Source organism: Lissotriton helveticus, chromosome 12 (assembly GCF_964261635.1).
Source record: "Lissotriton helveticus chromosome 12, aLisHel1.1, whole genome shotgun sequence".
NCBI lineage: Eukaryota > Metazoa > Chordata > Amphibia > Caudata > Salamandridae > Lissotriton > Lissotriton helveticus.
Genome location: NC_136073.1, coordinates 240,004,057 through 240,025,972, shown reverse-complemented (window position 1 = coordinate 240,025,972; position 21,916 = coordinate 240,004,057). Strand labels below are relative to the sequence as shown.

At 45.6% G+C, this 21,916-nt stretch overlaps 1 protein-coding gene across 5 annotated transcripts in view; it reads left to right on the top strand.

The window, feature by feature from the left end:
* ANKRD11 (ankyrin repeat domain 11) overlaps positions 1-21,916 on the top strand; it is a 1,187,914-nt gene that overhangs the window by 138,510 nt on the left and 1,027,488 nt on the right. For all 5 annotated transcript variants that reach the window (XM_078671259.1, XM_078671260.1, XM_078671262.1 and 2 more), the window contains exon 2: positions 12,943-13,026. The gene's annotated coding sequence lies outside the window, so the exon portion shown is untranslated. The remainder of the gene's footprint in view (positions 1-12,942; positions 13,027-21,916) is intronic.

Here is a 21,916-nt window from a genome sequence, read left to right as displayed (position 1 = left end):
TGGTTGTATCCTCTTATTGATTGTTGGTTTAGAGGGGCCTCTTTTCCTTTTCTCGCCGATAGTCTTATTAGAGGAGGACAGGGCTGAGGTGACAGTAGGGCCTGTTGGGTCTTGCTGAGAGTCAAGAATAGTAATTGTATTGCTGTCCACTGGGGATGCATTAGAAGAATTCACTGCTTGAGCAGTTTTTGTAACTGTGACCACCGGGGAAAGCGGTACAATGTCATTAACGCAAGTAGACTGTGGTTGGGGATCTTCATATGGGATCATAGTGCCCATTGACATCCTTCTTTCTGTGTTAGCAATTTCTGTTGTAACTAATTTGAATGCGTTCTCCAACATGCTTTCAAATGTAGGGGGAATAACAGAGGGGGACTTAACAGCCTGGTTGATGGTATTAATATTGCGTTTCCCCATTTCTGGCACTTTGCTCACCTTGATAACACCTTAGAGGGATAGCCCGCCCGACCACGGTCGGCCCCGACGACCAGCCCTTTGCCCGGGCTTAGCCCCGCGCGCGTCCCGCGACGCGGAGGCTGCCTGCTCCTTTTCAAGCGTCTCCGGGCGCGCTGGCAGGCCGAAGTGCTCGGCGAGCAGCCTGGAAGCTGTAGTCCCCCCCGCGGAGTCCTCTGGTGTAATGGACAACTGCGGCAGGGGAGAACAACAGCGTGGGCTCCCCAGGGATGTCTGCTCTGCTGCCGGTGAGTAGCGCTGCCCCCCAGGTCCGTTTGGCGCTTCAGGTAACTCTCCCCGCTATTGTATTTAATGAGCAAAACAGTCTCATGAGCTAATATTTAATTTCCAAACAAACATTTTCGACACGCATGTCAAAAGGACTCAAAAATGCTCATTTAAATAAACACGTGTAAATATTCCCTACTGAGGTGACAAATGTTCCCTCTTCTCCTTCCATTGCCACTTTGATACTGTCAGGTGCCCCACAAGTCTTACCTTTGCTTGTGACGCAATTCCGCAGAGGCGACAAGAGCACCCGTCCCTGTACCCACCTGACCCTTGTGGAATGGCAATACCCAGCAGGGATGAGATGGACGCAGGGATGGGAGCCAGGGTGTAGGGCAAGGAAAGCGTGGAGCTGGTGGGGCGTCCCGGTGTCAACTGGAAACCAAGAGAAAGTAAGATCAGGAACAGAACCAACAGTAACCACCCCTCCCACAAACACACACGGACCGTGTAACCCTCTGTGGACTCACCGATGCTCACTGGAAAACGTGGCCCCAGACGGGATCAGCTCCGAAGAGGAAAGGTGAATGGAAGTCGCTCCTGTGTATTTCCCAGTTTCAACTAAAGAAAGCGCTCCTGCGCTTTTCACAAAGCTATAACAAAATAAAGCGCTCCTGCGCGTTGCACCCCAGTGAAAACAAAATAAAGCGCTCCTGCGCGTTGCACCCCAGTAAAAACAAAATAAAGCGCTCCTGCGCGTAAAACGGCAAATGTACGTCGTTTTCTCAGCCTCCGTCAGTAGACTGAGCTTCTCCCTCTTATGTGCTCCTGCGTGCGTGGAAACCAATTGTGCAGACGTCAGACTCAGCCTGCTTTCAGGTATTCCCTCAAAGCGCCCCTGCGCGTTTAAGGGTAGCAGCAAGTATCACTAGTAGACCTAGGAACTCCAGGTGCAGTTAAGCCAAGCGCTCTACACGAGCGCTGTCTCAGAGCCGAGTAGGGCTCAAGCGGCGCTTGTCTCCTAGCTGGAACGGCAAGTATCCCAACAGCGGGGCTCCAGCGAGGTATCCGGAATCCGAAGCATCAAGCCGGCGGGAAACGCGAGAGATAAGCGTTTCCCCCGGAAGTGCTTCAGTGCTTGCTGCCTGGGACTAGACCGGGTACTCAACTTCCGACCGGAAGTGAGTATTCCGTCTTCCCGTGTGTGTCTGCGGGAACGGCCAGCCGCGGCAACGCCGCGAGCCGTGACAGATACCCACAGTTATTTTGGGTGAAAGCACATTGTCAGTTTTTAGCATCATTAATTAATGCCAAAAAGTTCAAATTAATATTTGCTATTTATTTTTATTCTTGTTTTCCTTGTGCTTGATTTTATCAGTTTATTGCAAATCCTTTTAAAATGCTTTTCCTTGAACTTGAGCTGCATTCAGCATATTTGGATTAATCTAACTGATAAATTGGTTGTGAGTGTGAACAGTAGCTACCCTGGCAAGAAGACATTTATTTCACTCTAGTTTTACTGGTCCTTGCACAGTTGGACAGTACTGTACCAAACAAAACATACAGGCTTGGTTTCTAGCAAAGAGCTACATATTTAAAGCAAACATTATTGCATGAAACCACAGCTTTATCATTATTGAGACCTTAATGTGTGTAAATTGTCTTAATTGTAAAAGCATTTTTAGTTACAAAGATTAGCTCATAATTTACAGAAAGATAAAAAAAAGCTGATCATTTGATTACTTCCCTAGGGAAAATCCATCAACCCGTGGAGTCTTATGCAGCTGAAGGAGACAGCAAACATTAACACTGGATGAGATTGACCTTTTGCTCCTAAAGATGCAATATATTTAATAAAAGGATCATTCTGTTTGATTTATGTAATATTACTCTTTTTAGATTTAATTAGGAAACAGATGAAGCTTTTTTTGTATCCATTATAATTTTTTTAAATTATTAAATAAGGCAAACCTCAGTAGTCCAATACCATCGCAGAAACGTAAAGCACTGGTGATGCATAAAAGTATAAGCAGGACAATAACAGAGAATTTTTCTTCTGTTCTTCCAGGTACCGCATGTACATACATAACCCATCAGTCGTCTCAACAATATATAGATGTATGCAAAAAAACAAAAGATTACGCAAACATTACATTTAAAATGGATATAAACCCATCAAGAATGAGTGGATAATAAAAGATCAGATTATCACAAACCTAAAAAGGGGCCCCAATGATTGAAGTTATCTAATTTATAAATAATTTGTCAAATCTAGCCACTTCAAATAGATCCTCAAGCTAAGTATAGTTCTAGGTTTCTAAAGCATACTGATTGCAATGAAAAATAAACTGCCGCTGGTGTCATTGAGGAGTGTTTCCTGTTGCGTTAAGCCAGTAGTGTAACCTGCCGTATGAATGACATGAAAAAATACTGAACAAAAAGTGGCTTTCAGAAGCTTATTGACAGTGTGGACTGTCTGGAGTGAGTGTGATTTACCGTCCTTCTAATCCTATTGGATTATGAGGACAGTCTTCAAGATGGCCTAGATTTTAGCATCATGGCTCACCACTATCCGGGTTGTAAGGATTCCCCTCATGGTTAGTTAGTTGGACTTGTGGCGATGCTGAGCTTGAGTCGGTGGCAGCTTGCATAATGTCCACTTCCTTTATCTTCTACTCTTGTGTCTGTTTAAACTGAGTTGACACTGCGCTGACAAGCTGCAGCGTGGCAGTCAGCAGAAGCCCAGCAGCATCGAGCATTTGGTCTGGAGAGCCTGGGTGCCGCTGTAGCTGAGGGGCGTCTGGACTCTTTAGCATCAGGATATTTCGAGTATGGTCACTGGCTCGTGACACTGCAGTCAACCAGCTGCAAAAACAGTAGTGCTGCAAATGCTTTTAGGGGAGGAGACCGTGGGCTCTGCTGCATAGATACCAATGTAAAATACCTAAAACAACAAATTAGAAGACTTCAATGTGCCTAGCTCAAAACAAACTCCAAACAAGACAAACTTCGCCTACAGAAAATTAACAGATTATACAAGTCGGCTATCAAAAAAGCAGAGAAAAGGTACCAGTCAGACAGAATTCAAAATGCTAAATGTGCAAATAAAGAATTCTATAAAGCACTCAATGAATTTAGAAACCAAGATTTCACAGATAAACTGGTAAATCATTACACAAAGCAGACACATGAGTCCTACTTAAATCGGAGACCAAGCACTAGCACTAACCCTTTTACAAAACAAAAATCCAAGAATACTCTAACCTAGCCTTTCCGTTCCTTTCAACAAATTTCACACAATGAATTAATGAACCTGGCTGAAGCAAGCAGGCCTGCAGCATCCCCTTCTGACCGGTGTCCACCTCAAACTTTCAAGACAATTCTTGTAACAACCTCTGCTGCCACTCCAGTAAGAAGAATCATCCATGATTCTTTAACTACCGGAATATTTTCATCTTCATATTCGCTCTTTACTGAAGGACTTGGACCCGCTGAACCCGGACAACTACAGACCCATTACAAATGGACCTTTCCTGGACAAACTTGTAGAAAGAGCAGCGTTCGCCCAGATATCACAATTAATTGAAGGAAAATGCCATACTTTCAGATTTCCAAACAGAATTCAGTCCGGGAAGAGGCTCAGAATCTGCCCTCCTTGCCATCTGGGATGACCTGAAGAACACAGTTGACTGCAACGGGGTTGCTGCGTTACTCCTCTTGGACCTCTCGGCTACCTTTGACACGGTGACCACGACACTCTGATACAAAGACTCTACGAAGCCGGCATAGAGGGGACTGCTCTAGACTGTATTGTGTCCTACCTTCGAAACAGAACTAATGTCATCCATACCCCACCTTTCTCGTCTAAATCGAACTCCACAAAAGCAGGGGTCCCTCAAGGCTCTATCATCTCACCCATGCTTTTCAACATCTACATAAAGTATTACCGGCACTAATGAATCAATTTCACCTCACATGCCGTAACTATGCAGACGAGACACAAATACTCCAACTGGAATGCCCTAAAGACATTGGAAACTCGCCAATTTTCAGTTGTGTCAGAACCGTGGATCAACGGATGACTTGGAGCCATCTCCAATTAAATGCATCCAAAATAGAAACACTCACATGGGGCGATTGGAAACATTATGATCCGCTTGCCGCCTGACCTGATGACCTTGGATCACCGCCTAAAGTATCGAAGGAAGTAAGATCCCTCGGAATGACCATGGACTCCAAGCATTAAATGAATGCCAAAATGAACAAACTAGCAAGATCAAGCTTTGTTACTATAAACACTCTGACGAATCTTCCCCCATTTGGGATTTCCACACAAGGTCCAAGCTACCATCTCCCTTGTTCTGTCTAAACTCGATTACGCCAATAGCCTCTACCAAAGATCACCTTTAACAACCATGAAAAGAATACAACTGATTCAGAACTCCGCTGCCAGACTACTCTTCCATATCAAACCGCGAGAACACATCTCCCTTGCCTTGAAAGCCCTGCATTGGTTACCTTTGCCAGAAGATCCATGTTCAAGCTGCTTTGTATCACCCACAAAGCGATACATGGAATGGGACCACTCTTCATCGGGAATAAAATCATCCAACACATTCAGCAAAGGAAAAAAAATCCCAAGATACAAGAAGAAAACCATGAATGGCACATCCTTCTCTGTTCAAGCAGCCAACTATAGAACTTTTTACCCCCGAACATAAGATCCACGTACAACCAACTTACCTTCAGAAAACTACTCAAGAATTGGATCTTCCCCACATAAGCACTTACGCAAACAGAAATATACAGCATATCCCTCTTTATATAGCATTTATTTGTGATATATATATATATATATATATTACTTTGTATAAAGATATAGGATAATTGTTTAAAAAAAGAATATAAGTGCAACAACACTTGAAAACCAGAGTTTATCTAATGCATCTTTAATCTACATATACTTTATTCCTTTATGCATCTATATAACTTCCATGTATCTATATATTTTCTCCAAAAAAGCATTTTCAATGCACTACACTATTTCTCACCCTATACCTCTATCAATATCTATAATCTACATATGCGTCCTGCCTGCATCTATATACTTTCAATGTACTTATGGATCTATATATCTATTGCATTCTTCTAATTCAGCATATCCGGTTCACTACCCTATTTCTCACCTATACCTCTATCGATATATCCTCTACATCCACTCTCTCACTCATCCCAAACCCCACACCACTACTATGAGCCTCAGAATAACCCTTTCTAGACTCTCCCCTACTGTACCCCTCCTTGCATCATCTGACACCTTTTACTATACCGATCCCCCAAAACAAACCTTTCTAAACTCTTCCCCTCCACATCCTTTTTTACTGATCCCAAGCCTTCTACTGCGGTGGTACTCATACTACGGCTTGCGGGCCACCAGCGGCCCAGCAGGCCTGCATTGGCGCCTCACAGACCTTGCCTTTTCTACATTTCCAGTGAGTCCGGCAGTAAACACAGAAGATGACCGCAGGAGCATACGTAGTGAATTACACTTAAGTAGGTATTCACTACGTATGCTCCTGCGGCCATCTTCTGTGTTTACTGCCAGCCTCTGTGACTTAATGGCACCATCGGAAAGCTTCCCAAAAGGCTCTTTAAAAGTCGTCTGTAAGCATTTTCACAGCTGACTTTTAAAGGGGCTTTTTTGTAGCTTTCTGTTTGGACAGAGGGAGAGGCAGGCGGAGGCAGGTGGAGGCAGAGGCAGGTGGAGGCAGAGGCAGGTGGAGGCAGAGGCAGGTGGAGGCAGAGGCAGAGGCAGGTGGAGGCAGAGGCAGGTGGAGGCAGAGGCAGGTGGAGGCGGAGGCTGCTTTCATTCCTTTGTGGAGGTTGGTTTTGGTTGTGGAGGGGTCCTTGGTGAGGGAGCGGATCAGCTGGGTGTCGTCGTCGGCGTAGGAGATGATGTTGCGGTCATGCAGTCGGGCGACGTGAGTGAGTGGTGCCATGTAGATGTTGAACAGTGTTGGGCTGAGGGATGATCCTTTGGATACGCAGCAGATGCTCCTGGTGGCTTTATATCAGAAAGGGGGAGGCAGACGCTCTGGGTTCTGCCGGAGAGGAAGGATTTGGTCCAGTCCAGTCAAGTGCTTTTTCTTGGATCCCTGCATTGTGGAGGCGTGTGTGTAGGGTGCGGTGGCACAGTGTCGAAGGCGTCTAATCCAGAAGGAAGAGGGCCACAGTTTTGCCGTTGTCCAGCAGGATCCTGATGTCATCGGTGGGCGCAATGAGGGCAGTTTCATTGATGTGGTTGCTGTGGAACCTGGACATGGGTCGGGTCCAGGATGTTGTTCTCCTCGAGGTAGAGGCTCAGTTGCCTGTTGACTGTCTTTTCGATTACCTTCGCCGGGAGCAGGGAGATGGGTCGGAAGTTCTTTAAGTCCTTTGGATCCGCATTGGTTTTTTGAGTAGGGCGTTGATCTCGGCGTGCTTCCAGCTCTCCGGGAAGGTCGCAGTCTCGAAGGAGATGTTGATGGTTGTGCGAAGATGGGGTGCGATGGTGGCGCTGGCTTTGTTGATGATGCTGTGTGGGCATGGGTCTGACGGAGAGCCGGAGTGGATGGTGCTCATGATTTATTTTTATTTTTTTATTTTTTTATAAACCTTTATTAGTACAGAAAGGATATACAAAGCAGGGCCTACAACAGATCCGGCCGGCCACGATACGATAAAGCAGTCAAAGAATCCAAATGAAAAGTCACAGAATCAGACGTAAAGAGGTGCGTTCAATACAATCGTAAAAAGGGGGGGGGAGGTAAGAGGATCTAGACGGCCAGCAATCAGGAGCAAAATAAGGTTAATTTTATATTATAGCAATAAGGCGTATGACAGGCTCAGCGACAACAAAGAAGCATCCGGATTCCCAAAACAGATCATTAGCAACAAAAGGATAAAGGGCAGCAATGCAGAAGTGTCAGCACTGTAGACATCGGTATAAAAACAGATGTGGTGACCACAAATCAGTATGCAAGTAGTAACAACTTTGCAGTCCCACCACCCAGTAGCACATTGGATACAGAACAGGGGGGCCGGAATAGCGACATCAACAAAACTAGCCCGTCATACTAACCTTGGGAGAGAAGGAAAAGGGGAGGAGGGGAGAGGGGAGAGGAAAGAGGAAAGGGAAGGAAAACACAGACTAAAAGAGAAGAATGCCGCGCTGAAACAGGCGCCCCGTAGCAAGGAACATATAAAAGAACAGGAATAGTAGCAGCGAAGAGGGCATGGGAGTCGCAATGGACAGCAGCAGAACTATAAAAGAAGAGCAGCGATGTTACAGACCCCACCCTAATCATACCACGGAAGGCAAGGACAGACGCGGCACTCTCATAAAGATACACAAAAGGGCCATAGAACTGAGAAAAATAAAACATCAAAGAAGACCCAACCCACCCAGCACCCCTGCAGAAGGCTACGGCCTACCCTCCAAACAGCGCGCCTGTCGCCCTAAACCAGAACCCGAAATGTAGTAGAGACAAGAGAGAAAAGGAAGAAAAAGACAAAAAGAAGATATGAAAACAAGGTAGTAAATAGGAGGGAGGAGCATGAGGGCAGAAATAAATACGGTCGGCCACAGCCCTCCGCCCAACCATACAATCATAATACGTGTGCACCAGAACGACACGAACTCGAGCGCCACAGAACTTAGAGGGGTCTCCCATAGCACTATGGATATGAGCCACTTCGTCACGAATCCGTATACCAATAATCCAACGGGAGCCGTGCATCTTACCCCAATCCCTTCTTCACCGCAATTACCACCCACCAAATAACAGTGTGAAGTGAGCAACACGATGCGAGGCAAGCACAAAAATGAAAAAAATTACAAGAAAGACGCAGGTCAGAGAGGTCAATCAATAAGCAAGTGAACAAAAGGTCAAATAGGCAGTTCAAATGTCTCAGCAACAGGGGCAGTAAAAGACAAGAGTTCAGTCCCCAGATCGAAAAGGCGGGGGTGTGCTAGCAAAATAGAAACAAGACCTCATCAAGGCAGAAACAAGCATCAGTCCGCCATTTTTCTCAGGCACCCGGGGATGATCGGGCCTCCGCATGACATCCAAGTCCCCAATTTCCAGACATCGAAGAGCAGGAGGTTCCAAAGCAGTCGGCCTGTAAATCCGGCGATGGACAGTAGCAGCATCCTTCGGAGCCACCGAGGGGGGCGAGGCAATGGCATCACCAAGGCAAGAGGGGACCATGAAAAAGCGTCCACCCAAGATGGCGGCGGTTCGCAACGAGTCTCCAGGAGCACCGGGGGCCAAGGTCGCGTGCAAAGATCGCAAAGCATCAAGAACGTCGCCAATCGTAGGCTCACGCCCACATGACCATGCTCCCGTGCAATCCAGCAACCGGAGACCGCCATCAAGAGGAAATCCACATCTCAGGTCATCGGCAGCCATTTTGTAGAATCAGCCCCCTCACTTCTCTCGCCACTCCCGGAGCAGTCCACAAATGTAGGACTTTACAGATGTCCGGGGGGTCCCAGTAACGGCCGCTTCGGTGCAGAAAGGAGAGCCGCCCGAGGCGGAGGGTCGCCTATACGAGAGCTGGCGCTCCTCAAAGGTAGAGCCCGAGCGCGAGGGTCCAGGGTCGATGGACGGAGCAGCGGCGGGGGGACCCCTTCACACGGTCAGTCCACGGAGCATCGCGCCCCGCACCAGCCTCACGGCCTCCAAGGTAGGCCCAGTTCAGGGTCACCAGGAAGTTCTCACAGTGGCTCTCTCCAGTGGTGCAGTCTCTCGGCCGGGGCCGACGGGTACCGCAACGCCGGGCCGGATCCAATAGGCGATGCCCCGGTCCCAGCTCTACGAAGGCCCCGGTCCCCTCGGGGGGCACAGCTCCGGAACCACTGCAAGCCGGAGCCTCCAGGTCAAACGGTGAGTGAGAGCGAAATGTTGCGTTTCTATTTCTTCGAAAATGTCGTCTCTGGGCAGGATGTGCAGCAGGATATGTGAGTCAGGACAGAGGGCTGACGGAGCCGAGCTATAAGGCGACCATTTCGCTCGCGAGCTTGGCTCCTCCCCCGGTGCTCATGATTTTGATGGTGTCGTCGTTTGTTAGTCCAGGTGAGTAGGGGATCGGTGTGGATGGTGTCCCTGAGGCCGGAGGTTACGGTTGCTGTAGGGGTGGTCAGGGTGTTGAAGCCGCCATGGATCTTGCGATGGAAGATGGTGGCGAGGGCGTCGCATAAGTCTTGTGACGGTGGGATGTCGTTGGGGTTGGAGAGCTCCTTCACGATGCTGAAGATCTCTTTGCTGTTGTGTGCGTTGTTGTCTAGGCGGTCTTTGAAGGAGGCCCTTTTGGCGGATCTGCTGAGGTGGTGGTGTCTGCAGATGGCGTTCTTGCTGGTGTGTAGTTGTTCGGTGTCTGTTCGCGGTGCCATTTCTTCTCGAGTTTTCGGCAGGTTTACTTGGAGGCCTGGAGATCCAAGGTGTCTGTTGGAGGGTTTCTTGATTGGGGCGAGAGTGTTGGCACAGTAGTCTATCCACTGTCCGAGGTTGCGGGCGGCGGTGTCGGCGGGGCTGCCAGGTGGGCTTCAGGCGAGGGTGGTGTTGAACTGGTCTTCGGTGACTTTGCATATAGCCAGTGTCTAACCCAGGGTGGTGTGGAGTGCAAAAAAAACGATGGATTTAGGCCCAGATCCTTGTACTGGGGTGAATGTATGATATTGTTCTACATTCTGTCCATCAACTGTTTTTTGCAATTTTCACCCCGAGTGGGCTGGGTATGCTCAGACGTGAGTCCCAGGCTCTCCACACCACTGGAGTCAAGCTATCCAGGCTGAATGAAGGCTGATAGCCAGAAACCGGTCCTTGGATGCTTGATTCCGGTCTGGAAAAGACATGGCTTGGTAGTTCGGACTGGACTGTTCCCATGAGGCACAGGGTCAGAGCTGATTTGCATATAGCCAGTGTCTAACCCAGGGTGGTGTGGAATGCAAAAAAACGATGGATTTAGGCCCAGATCCTTGTACTGGGGTCATTGTATGACATTGTTCTACATTCTGTCCATCAACTGTGTTTTTTGCAATCTTCGGTGACTTTGTGCCAGCAGCGGCGAGGAATCTGTTGGGTGCGGTGGTGGGTTTCCGGAAGGTGAAGTGGATGCAACGATGGTCGGTCCAGTGGAGTTCGGTGGAGTGGCTGAAGGAGACGTGGGAGCTTCCGGAAAAGATGGGGTCAAGCTTGTGGCTGGCAGAGTGGGTGGGTGTAGTGACGAGCTGTCTGAGTCCGAGGTTGTCCAGCAGGGTGGTGGAGTTGGTGTTTTTCTCGAGGTGGAAGTTCAGGTCCCCTAGGAGGATGTAGGCCGTGGAGGCGAGGGCGTGGGTACTGACTAGGTCGGCGATGGAGGCCGGGGTCCGGGGGGTCTGTAGACGAGGGTTCCTCTGAGTGTGGTGTTGGGATCGGTGTGGATCTGGAAGTGCAGGTGTTCGGTGGTGCTGAGGGTGTCGTCGGTGCTGGTCCAGATTTTGAGTGTTCCTGTGGACAATGGCGATTCCTCCTCCTGTTACGTTTGTGCTGTCCCTGCATGTGATCTTGCAGCTGTCCGGTATGGCTATGGCGATGTCTGGTCCCGAGTAGGGGTTCATCCAGGTCTCCGTCAGGAAGGCGACGTCTGGGGAGGTGGAGTCAAGTAAGTCCCAGAGTTCGGCGTGTTTGCGGGCGGAGCGGGTGTGGAGTAGAATTCATCTGAGATTGGTTGTGTCCTTTTTCTGTTTGTGGGTCGGATGCAGGTGAAGTTGCAGTTGAGGCAGGAGAAGGGTCCTTGGGTGTGTTTCGGAGCGGCCAGGAAGCAGGTGCATGATCGTCCAGTGCGTGGAGGGTGCTGGCGTTGTAGCGGCGTGGGTGTTCTTGGAATTCGCGGGGGCCAGGCATTCTGGCGCTGGGCGTGGTTCAGGCGGGACAGGCGCAGACGGGCTTGCCTTAGGCGCGGCTGCTGCGCGGCCGCGCAGCAGCTGCCATGCAAGGGGAGGTGGAAGGGAGGAGCATCTGGGAGGCGTGAGCAGGGCGGCGAATGGGCGAAGAGGAAGGCGGGGACGCAACGGCGGGAAAAAACTAATGGTAAGCGTGCGGGGATACAGAAGGCAAAGAAGGGCACACAATATGAGGAACAGGCACAGAAGGGAATAAGGCGAAATAGAACGCAGAAAAAAGGAATAAAAGCAAAAATACAGACATCAGTCACGGCAGAGCTAAGAGGAAAAAGGGGCGGGCGACCTCGAGAGCTATCGGCCGCGAACAAACCACGGGCGGCAGCAGTGGGCTCAGGGCAGTGACACAGGTGGTGCTGTGCAGCATGGGGAGCTCGTCAACATCAAGTTGGCCAGCGTGGAAAATAAACATCCTGGCGAGATTTCTCAACACGGGCGGTCTCTCATTGCGAGTGGTCTCTTATGCTCTCGACCTTGCGTTGAGAAAGCTGCCGTTTGAGTAAAAATCTACTCGAGCGGCAGAAAGGAAACAGCGCCTGCTTGCGCTGTGCATGATGCCGTTCGCAATGATTGCATAGTGCGAACAAGTACCTGGTACTGAAAATCACTGCGAACTGCATTTATCGAAGACTCCGGCACTCGCGGAGCTCCGCATAGTGTGGCAGTTTGTTTTGCACTTCGCGGAGTTAGCGAACTCCAACCAGGCTTACTTTTGGCCACTTAGAATTATCCTCTGTTAGGTCATCGTCCTCTTACACTCCCTAAATGCTGTCTGAAAACTTAAACTTGCAAGTTGCTGGCAACCTCCCCATGGTATTGTGAACGTTTTGCTCTGCAAGTTTTTTTCATAGCTATCAAAGATTTTTTTTAGGCCAGACACGATTCCAGATTTCAAAGGAAACGCTCATTTTTTAAGGTATAGATAGACGTCTGTTTATTGTGAAAAGATGACTCCACTTGCTTTTACTGAATTTTAAATCGTAATCAGTCGTCTTAGAAGATGCAAGACACAACACACAGAGTTCTAAGTAGACCATTGCGCAAGAGCTTGTGATGAAGTAACATCTACCACCTTACATTGGTATATAGGATTAAAAAGTGAATCAAAGATTTGGTAACAGCATATTTTTGTATTGGCATAGAATTGTTTAATCGCGCCTTTCTTTTTCTTAAAATGACTACTTCAAAGTCTCTTATTTCCTAATTGACGTTTTACTCTTTTGTTATAGAGACTTTATATTTCTAGTGAACAAAACTTATTTAATTTTTTACCTTTTCAGATCGTTCAGTGCTGCCCTGGAAGGACATTATTTTCTTTCATTTGCATACAAACTTTGCTTGGTGTAGCCTCAACAATGGAATTTGTAAGTATATTAAAAAGATACTTTTCTTTGTTGTGTTTTCTCATTGGAGGCATACTACCATATTGCCTTACCCGTTCGGATTTAGTCCTCGTACAGTATTCTGACCTATTGATGCCCGTCAGTAACAAACAATAGTGTACATATGTTGTACCTCCTGTACCCTCCTTTGTTTTCAATCTGATTTATTGGCTAAGCCACCCCCCTAAAGTAGTCTGCCTATTTTATGATATTTTGTGACTTGCGCTTGAAAGAACCAGGGCGGTCTTTGAGAATATAGAAGTTAGTGCTTCCACTGGTAGCTGCTTTAACAAACATTTGACATAAAGTAATGTTTTGGGCTCAGTGTTTTGTGCTTCTTGTCTGGCAGTACATGTATTCTGTTATTTTGCTAATGATTTGGAATATAGCAATTTAATATGTGGAAACTGAAATTGTGTTGTGCAAAAATGACACTGTACGATTTTTTTTTCCCCATTGATTTTTGGGGGAAATCTTAGTGGTGTGATGTTCGCTGCTGAGAGATACTGCCTATTCTGTTCTGACTTGGACTAGGTGCATTCTGTATTACTAAAGTGAACTGGATGAGTCGAATATGAGTTTTATTTTTGTGGTCAAAGCCTGCAGTTGCTTAATTTTGAAATCAAAACTCTGTAAAAAAATTTCGCTTCTGTTCTCTAATTTTCTTTTAAATGTTTTAATGCAGCAAGAATATTAGTCTGTTCTGTAAATCAGTTTATTAAGTTAATTGGTAATGTCATATCAGCTGTGATTTCCTTTCACACAAAGAGCGCTCCACCACCTGTTGAAATTTAGAGCCTAAAAAGGGAGACACATATTGCACTAGAAGTTATACTAACCCACTGAAGTAGAAAATGGAGTTTCACCAATGGGGTATTAATTGGCTTTTCACGCTTGAACAGTTAAAATATGCAGCAGAATACTCAATTTTGTTTTTGTATTAATGTTTTTCTTTGTTATCCACAATCAAGATGATACCTGAGATGAGCTATACGAATTGTTAGTGTGGATATGAGCCTGTGTCGCACTTGCTGTTCAAGAGCACTTAAAGCGAGGATTTTGATTATACTTGCAATGCCTTTTACAATTTCATGATGTGTAAGCAAATTGGAACCAAAGCAGCTACATTTCCAAGAAATCTATTAATCTTAGAAATAAAATGTATTCAAAGAACAGATTTTTTTTCTAATGCCAGAATCTTATTCTAGCCTGCTTACATCCCTTGGAAGTCGTTAGGGGGAAGACTGTCTGTTACATTTTTCGGCAAATGTGGCAGGAGTTGTGATGCACTTATAAAGCATTTCCAGCAACCTTAATATCTTGTAAATAAAGCATGTGAGGTTTGTTGTCCTCTGAAGTTAGTTCTAAATGTAATCCTTTTTTCCCCCTAATTGCTGAGGCCTTAGTCGTCGTCGTTTTAAAAAAAAAAACAAAAAAAAACTTTTTTCCTCACTAATACCATCTAAAAACAAATTTGAATTCTTTTTCTTCACCTTTTTAGCTATTTCTAAAGGTATCTACTGTTAGAATTTTTTTCAAGGACCCCAGTTAATAGCTAAAAGGTCGCAAATTTGTTTTCTAATTTGCAAGCGTGTGCTGTGCAAGAAAGTGTGTCATTGTTTTTAAAAAAAAATGCATCACCAAGGTTATCAGAAGCTTTATCAGTGCTTCTCTGCCCTTACACCATATCAATTCGCTAAATAGCATGCCAAGAGAGCAGACTGGTTTGAATTGGTATTATGGTAAGTTACGATGACTGCACCAGGCATGATTTATTTACTGTAAAGAGCATAAGCCTGGTGTTAAAGCCTGTGGATAGGTTTTTTGTTGCACAGAATCTCACAGAACACTGTGGTAGAGAAGAATTTCGTGGTTGCACACCATCTTTGACAAAGCCTTGGATTTGCTGTTTGAAAATCCCTGTAGATTTACTTAGCAGGGGTATGTGTATTGTCTTGCTATTTGTAATTTTGTACAGCTTTCTAATTATATGACTGTGCACCACTGCTTATCTAGTGGGAACTCATTTGTACAGTAAATGAGTTGGTTAACGGTGACCAGCCAATGACAAATGCTGTAGGCCTGCTTTGATCATTAGCAAATATTATTTGTGATACAATAGGTTTGACCTATTTCTTATGAAAGGTTAACACAAATGCTGTAGTCCTGCCTTATTTTTTGTGAAAAAGAATGTGCTAAATCTAATCGGCCTTTAGGGTGGATTGATGGTACAGGTGTTAAAGCCTGTAGACATCTATTTTATCACTTGGAACCTTAGAAATTACAGTAGCAAACAAGAGATTTAAAATGTTTCCGTTATGGAAAATCGTGGAGGTAGAAACATTTCACTGTGATCCTTGTGAGCCTCTTTTTGGAGGGGTTGCATTTTTTTTATAGCTCTTATGTAATAATTTGTAATTTGGTGCCAGTATGCCTGTTGGTTGCATTGTGGGCAAACTTAGGCTCCATACAGTCTGAATTCGTTTTTGACTTACACTTTCTCCTTGAAGGTACCTTACCTTTTGAATATCCCCAGGTGCCAGACTGAATCTGAAAACTTTGCAGCTGCTCTTATGTGCTAGTGGGTGGATAAGCCTCTATTTCGATTTGGTTGCAGTGCAGATATGTCCTCACTTGGAGTTATAAAGCTCCACTATTGTCCCCTAATGTCCTTTCCCCTTTTCTTTGCCCTTTGTGGATCCGAAGCTGTTATCTGTGATATTCTCAAAAAGTTTCTAATTTAGTTGGTGCTTTGAGGGGATGTATCACTGTAAGTAATCTGGCATTCAACCTTGCTGCTTTTGCCTGGACACCTGTCCATTTCATGCCCCCATGATGTTTGCCTGTGGTGCTTGGGCCAAAGCGAGATTCCAAGTTGTGATACCTTTGGCCTCCTTCAAACAAAAGCAATAGAGTAATGTAAGGATAAATTTACTATGGGGCACAGAACAAGCGTCTAGCTCTTGAGAGAGTTTGCACTTCCATATTAAGCTTGTCTCCTCCTTAGAAGGCTTCTAATGAGAAAATCCCGTAATAAAGGCTACAAACTTTGCTTAATTGGGATTAAGCCCAGTGCCGTAGATCTGTTTATTATGAGAAGCTATGACAAAGGCAGTAGGCCTGATTTATTTCTTGTGAGAAGTCTCATTAAAGATAATAGGCCTTTAAGACTAGATTATTACAGTGTTCTCAAGCCTGTAAATGAGCATTTTGATCACATGGACTGTCAGATAACTGTTTTAGGCAAAGATTTTGTTGATTTACACCCCCACCCCCCCATAAACTTGAGGAGTGTAAGATTTGCATTATAATCGTCAGACCTTCTTAGGAGGAGTGTGTGTGTTTGTTTATGGATATGTATATATATTTGTAAAATATTTTTTTTACCTGTTTAATTTTGACCGACTGTGTTGTCTTCCTTGTGGGAAGGTTTATCCTCCGTACTGTAGGCCTGAGTTGGTTATGGTGACTAGGTAATGATTTCATTTATATATATATATATATATTCACTGAAAAAAGCAAATGTTACAGTGACGTTATAGTTAGGGTCAGAATTTACACTTACAAAACCATATACATCCAGCTGTTAGAGTTAGTTATTTCATGTACCTAGAACATGTGCCCTAATGTGGTATATAAATAAATAATACCGGATCTATTTTTGTCTAGGCATAGCAATAACAGATAGCTCAATAAATAAGAGTCAAGATTCGAGGTAGTAGGAGTTTGCAGGTTTATTACAGCATAAAGGACAGGAACAGGACAACCTGCACAGGAATAGGATGGCAGGGCCTGACAGGGGGGCCCCGACAGGACTAGCGTGGCCCGGCAGCTGCCGGGGCTGGATCTGGGATGAGCGCGCTAACATTTAATAACAATACACGATCATATATACTAAAACAGTTGCATTACAATACATACGGTAGGCGGAGCAGTGGGTGGAGCAAAGGGTGTGACGCGTAGTAGTCGCGAAAGATAAGGGTGAAAGTAGGTGTAACAAAGGCGTATACATAGATATGTGATGCAAATGTAACAGAATTTGTCATGAATGGGGCGGAAACATGGAGGGGGCTACCTAAGGAGCCGGGACCTCTAACCTAATGGTGCGCGCAAACTGGCAATGACGTGTTACTAGGAGAAGCTGGGGGCCATGAACTCTGTGCTAGGAGCAGAGACTGAAGTCTGGAGAGTCAGGGCGACATGTACCTAAGCAGTATCTAGTATCTGATGTTTAGAGAACATGTTGATATAAACTAAGAGTCAGGAGGGGAGAGGCTAACTTGATTCTAAGACTGGAGCATGCATTATTCTACATGTAGCGCGTGATGAAGAATATTAAATGATCATTAATACAGTATTTCTCCAACATGGAGACGTAAAGGCTAGACTATGACGGTAACTATTGATGCAGTTCAGTAGCTTTAGGAATGCAGAGAAGGAGGACTAACTGATAACTGGAATCATAACATACTCTTGGCAGACTCAGAGGCAGAGCCAGGCTGAACCGGGCACTGCAAGGCAGGAAGTAAGTGAAGGGTCAGGAACACAGGTGGGGGCTGTATCGCTCCTCAGCGAGGCTCAGGAGACAGAAGCTGAATCTGGTGTCCAGGCCCTTTTGAGGCCTAGAAACGGGAACTTTACAATGGAATAACGTGTACACTGAGAAACGTGGCAATGTAACTTTAAAGAGGCCTGATATTCGTAGTATTCACGAGAACTGGAAACTGACATACTAGAGATGGACACAACTGTAATTGCGTCTTTAATCGAACATGGGGAATACATATGCATATTAATCATGCACACATAACATATGATGGAGGACGCGTAGGGACACAGAACATGGCAAAATTTACTTTTCCACATTCCCTCCTTGTCACTACGTTTCCATCAGGAAACATCAATATTCATGATACCATCTATCATTTCATACAGTATCATTTGCTCGTCTCGAATTTTCTTGGAACGGGATTTAGAACGGGACTTGGGACTAGGAATACAAGAGGTAGCACAAATGCCGCAAATCGCAGGGCCACATTGTATACAGAGGCAGCAGCTGAATATGATCGCTACTGCAATACCTAGAAAGGACAAGACTTTCCATCCCCAAGCGGAAATTATATTCCAGAACCAACCGGACCATGTCCAGGTGCCTGGATCTTGGTGTAACAGATGGGCAATTTTATGGAGTCTGGTTATAGCTGAATAAACAGACGGCGCGTTATTTGGAATGAAAATGCAGCAACTAGATCCGATGACTCTACAGGCCCCGCCCCTATCGGCCAATATGACGTCAAGGACGAGACGATTCTGGAGCACGACAAATCTCATAGCAGATTGCTCTTCGGTTAAATTACCTAGGGCAGAGGCAGTCTCATTGACTACTGCTTCAAGGGTTCTGGTTAACCTACGAATTAGCTTACTATTCTGGATAGGTCCTATAAAGAAGAAGAAACCTCTATTGAAATCTGTATACTGTTCTAGAGCAGTTTCAGTATAATCGACAATTGGGGACTCAATCTCCCTTCTATGTCTAAGGTGTACTAGATGTGTGTTTCTGTGATAATCAGATGGAGCTAGGAAAACAGGTGGCAGTAGGAAGGCAATGTAACAGGTTCCCTCCCAATCGAGGGGCAGACGAACATATGCGGTCTGACCACAAATAAAATAAGAATGACGTGAAGCTTTGAAAATAGATTTCCCACTGTCACTGTATTTGACAATAGTAGTACAATCGCTATGTCCTACATGTACGGAACCATTATTTCTAACACATAATTCGCCTTTGACTGGTAGTACTGAAATAGCAGGTAAGTCTGGAGTGGAATCAGACTGAACATTCAGGACCATGAAATTCGAAGAATAATTACCTAAATTGTAAACTTCGTTTTCTAGATCTAACCCTGTTCTGTGGGGAAGACCTTGCTTGTCTGGGAAACATGTACTGTTAAGAAAAGACATATCTGTTGAGGATGACGTTAACGTGGACCATGCTCCACACGAACCATTATGTGAAAATGGATAAGGAAAGAGTGGCAGAACTCCCTTCGGTGTCTGGAAAGGGGGGAGTCGACCACACACCCAACAATTAGTGGCATTGCTGGTCTGGTGTGAATAATGTAACATGCGGATAAAAGAATTGTTACGCATAGCAAGGCGGTAAGAGTTCATGAGGAGGCAGATCACTAAACGTGTGCTCTACTGTAACATTAGAGGACTTATTTACATGAGAAACTGGAAAATACAGATAAAACGCATAACTGGTGCAGGAAATCATAATACTGAGAAATAATATGAAACATAAAAAAACGATACATCGGATTGAGTTTTGACTAACTCTCTCACTATGGGGGTCTATTTTATACATGTCAGAAACCGGTCTAACCGTTTCACCTAGGGGAGGACTTAGACAATCAAACTGGCTGACTTATTTTACTAGACCTTAATTTCTTCTTATACTCCTGTTGCGGAGTTGTCTCTAACAGGGAGGGTGCAGTATCAGTGTCTTTTGCGGGACAGTCCTTAAGAATAGTACTTTGGCAGTCCTTTAAATCCTCGGAAATGTTCTTTGAAATTGGTTTCAATCCATAAAATTTTTTGATATGCGAAAGATGCACCCAGCCTTTGCGTCCCTCCAACTTCACGGCTGTGCGGGTGGCCAGGAGGACCTGTCGGGGCTCCTTCCAGCGAGGCTCCAGCGGACTTGAACGATCGAAATTTCGCACTAGGACCATGGATCCGGGAACGATTTCATGCGGTGCCACCTCGGTATTGTCTGGAAATGCGGCGGCAACCTGTGAACGACAAGAGTTGAGGGCAGACATCAAGGAAGCTAGGTAATCTGTCAGCATATTACTTGAAACATCGGTAATACTTCGAGGTCTAGGAGTACCCCACATGTTAGGGGGGCGGCCGAAAACGACCTCATACGGGGACAGACCTGATCTGGAATGTGCGACCATGCGCATATAGAACAGGGCGACCGGCAGAGCTACTAGCCAGTCCACACCTTTCTCTTGACAAACCTTTGCAATTCGAATTTTCAGAGTCTGATTATGTCTCTCTACGAGACCGGCTGCTTCAGGATGGCGTACACAATGGAACTTCCACTGGTACCCTAACAAAAGGGACACGTGTTTCATGAGTTCAGATGAGAATGGCTGGCCGTTGTCAGAATATACGACTCTAGGGAGTCCGTAACGGGGGAAGAACTCACGAACCAACTGCTTGGCAGTGGTCGCGGCTGTGTAATCTGGAACTGGATATACCTCCGTCCACCTGGACAAAGCGCATACAACTACAAGGACATACTTGAAACCTCGACATCGCTCCATCTGAATGTAATCCATCTGGAGGACTTCAAAAGGGTGGTCAGGGGGCTGGAATCCACCTTGTTCCACCGGGACACTTTTACCTTGATTAAACTGACAACATATCATACAGGTACGGACTTTCTGCTTGGCTGTGCGATCTGCTAGATCATTACCTTGAGAAATAGTGTCAGTAACTTTCGTATGTGCTTTGCACTTCATGATAGCAATGGATGTCGGTAAATGTATGGCATCTAACAGAGCTTGAATAAGGAGACCATGCTGAATCTTGGTTCCATGAGAAGTCATGAAACCTCTCTCCTGCCAGAGCACTCCGAAGTCGTGTACAACTCCAAATGCGTAACGTGAATCTGTATAAACATTAACTTTCAGGTTCTTGGCGTGTATGCAGGCTTGTGTCAGAGCAACTAGCTCTGCTGCTTGAGCAGACAGGGTGTCAATACGGTGTGTTTCAATAACTTCAGTGTCAGTAGTCACTGCATACGCGGCTACTAGTTCTCCTGTACTTGTTCTCATACATGAACCATCCACATAAAGTGTCAGGTCGGGATCTGGTAATGGAATATCTGTCAGATCTTGTCTTGGCTTTGTCATGATGTTAACTACTTCCACACAGTCGTGTGTGGCAGAATTCGAAGTAACTGATGGTAACAATGTAGCAGGATTTAAAACGTTGCAGCGTCTGATTTCTATGTGTGGCTGGAACAGTGTCAGTTCATAACCTGTCAATCGTGCAATAGTCAAGTGCTGAGTTTGTGTTCGGTTTAAAAGAACTTCCACGGAGTGTGGAACTTGTACTGTCAGGGAGTGTCCTAATACTATGGAATCACTTTGTCTGATAGCAAGTTCTGTGGCTGCAACTGACTTAAGGCACGCAGGCAGAGCCTGGGCTACAGGATCTAATGTGCTCGAAAAATAAACACAAGGCTTGTATTGTCCTGCTTGATCTTGTGCGAGGACAGATAATGCTGTACCTTCGCGTTCTGTGACGAAAAGTGTAAAAGACTTACTGTAGTTCGGTGTTGCTAGAACTGGAGCTTGACATAGGGCTTTCTTTAACTCATTGAAACTAAATGTATGTTCAGATGTCCAAGGGAGGACAGTCGATACGGCTGCCTCCTGTGTCGTTAACTGTATCAGTGGTTTAGCTAGAAATGCATACTGAGGAATCCATTGTCTGCAATAAGAAGTAAGGCCGATAAAAGCACGTACCTCCTTCTGGGTCTTGGGCTGAGGAAGACTCACTATTAACTGGATACGGTCTGGTGTCAACTGCCTACCCCTCTTGGACAGTAAGTGTCCTAAGTAGACCACTTGCTGGACACAGAATTGAAGCTTAGAAGGGGACACCTTGTGTCCCATCTCGGCTAGGAAATACAAGACTGTAAGTGAGGCTCGCTCGCAAGCACGTTCAGAACGGGCTGTGATCAGTAGATCATCGACATACTGGAGCAGGGCAGTGTCAGTTGGCATGTGAATGTTGTCTAGTTGTCTCTTGAGTGCTTGACTGTAAATACTAGGACTTTCTGTGAAACCTTGAG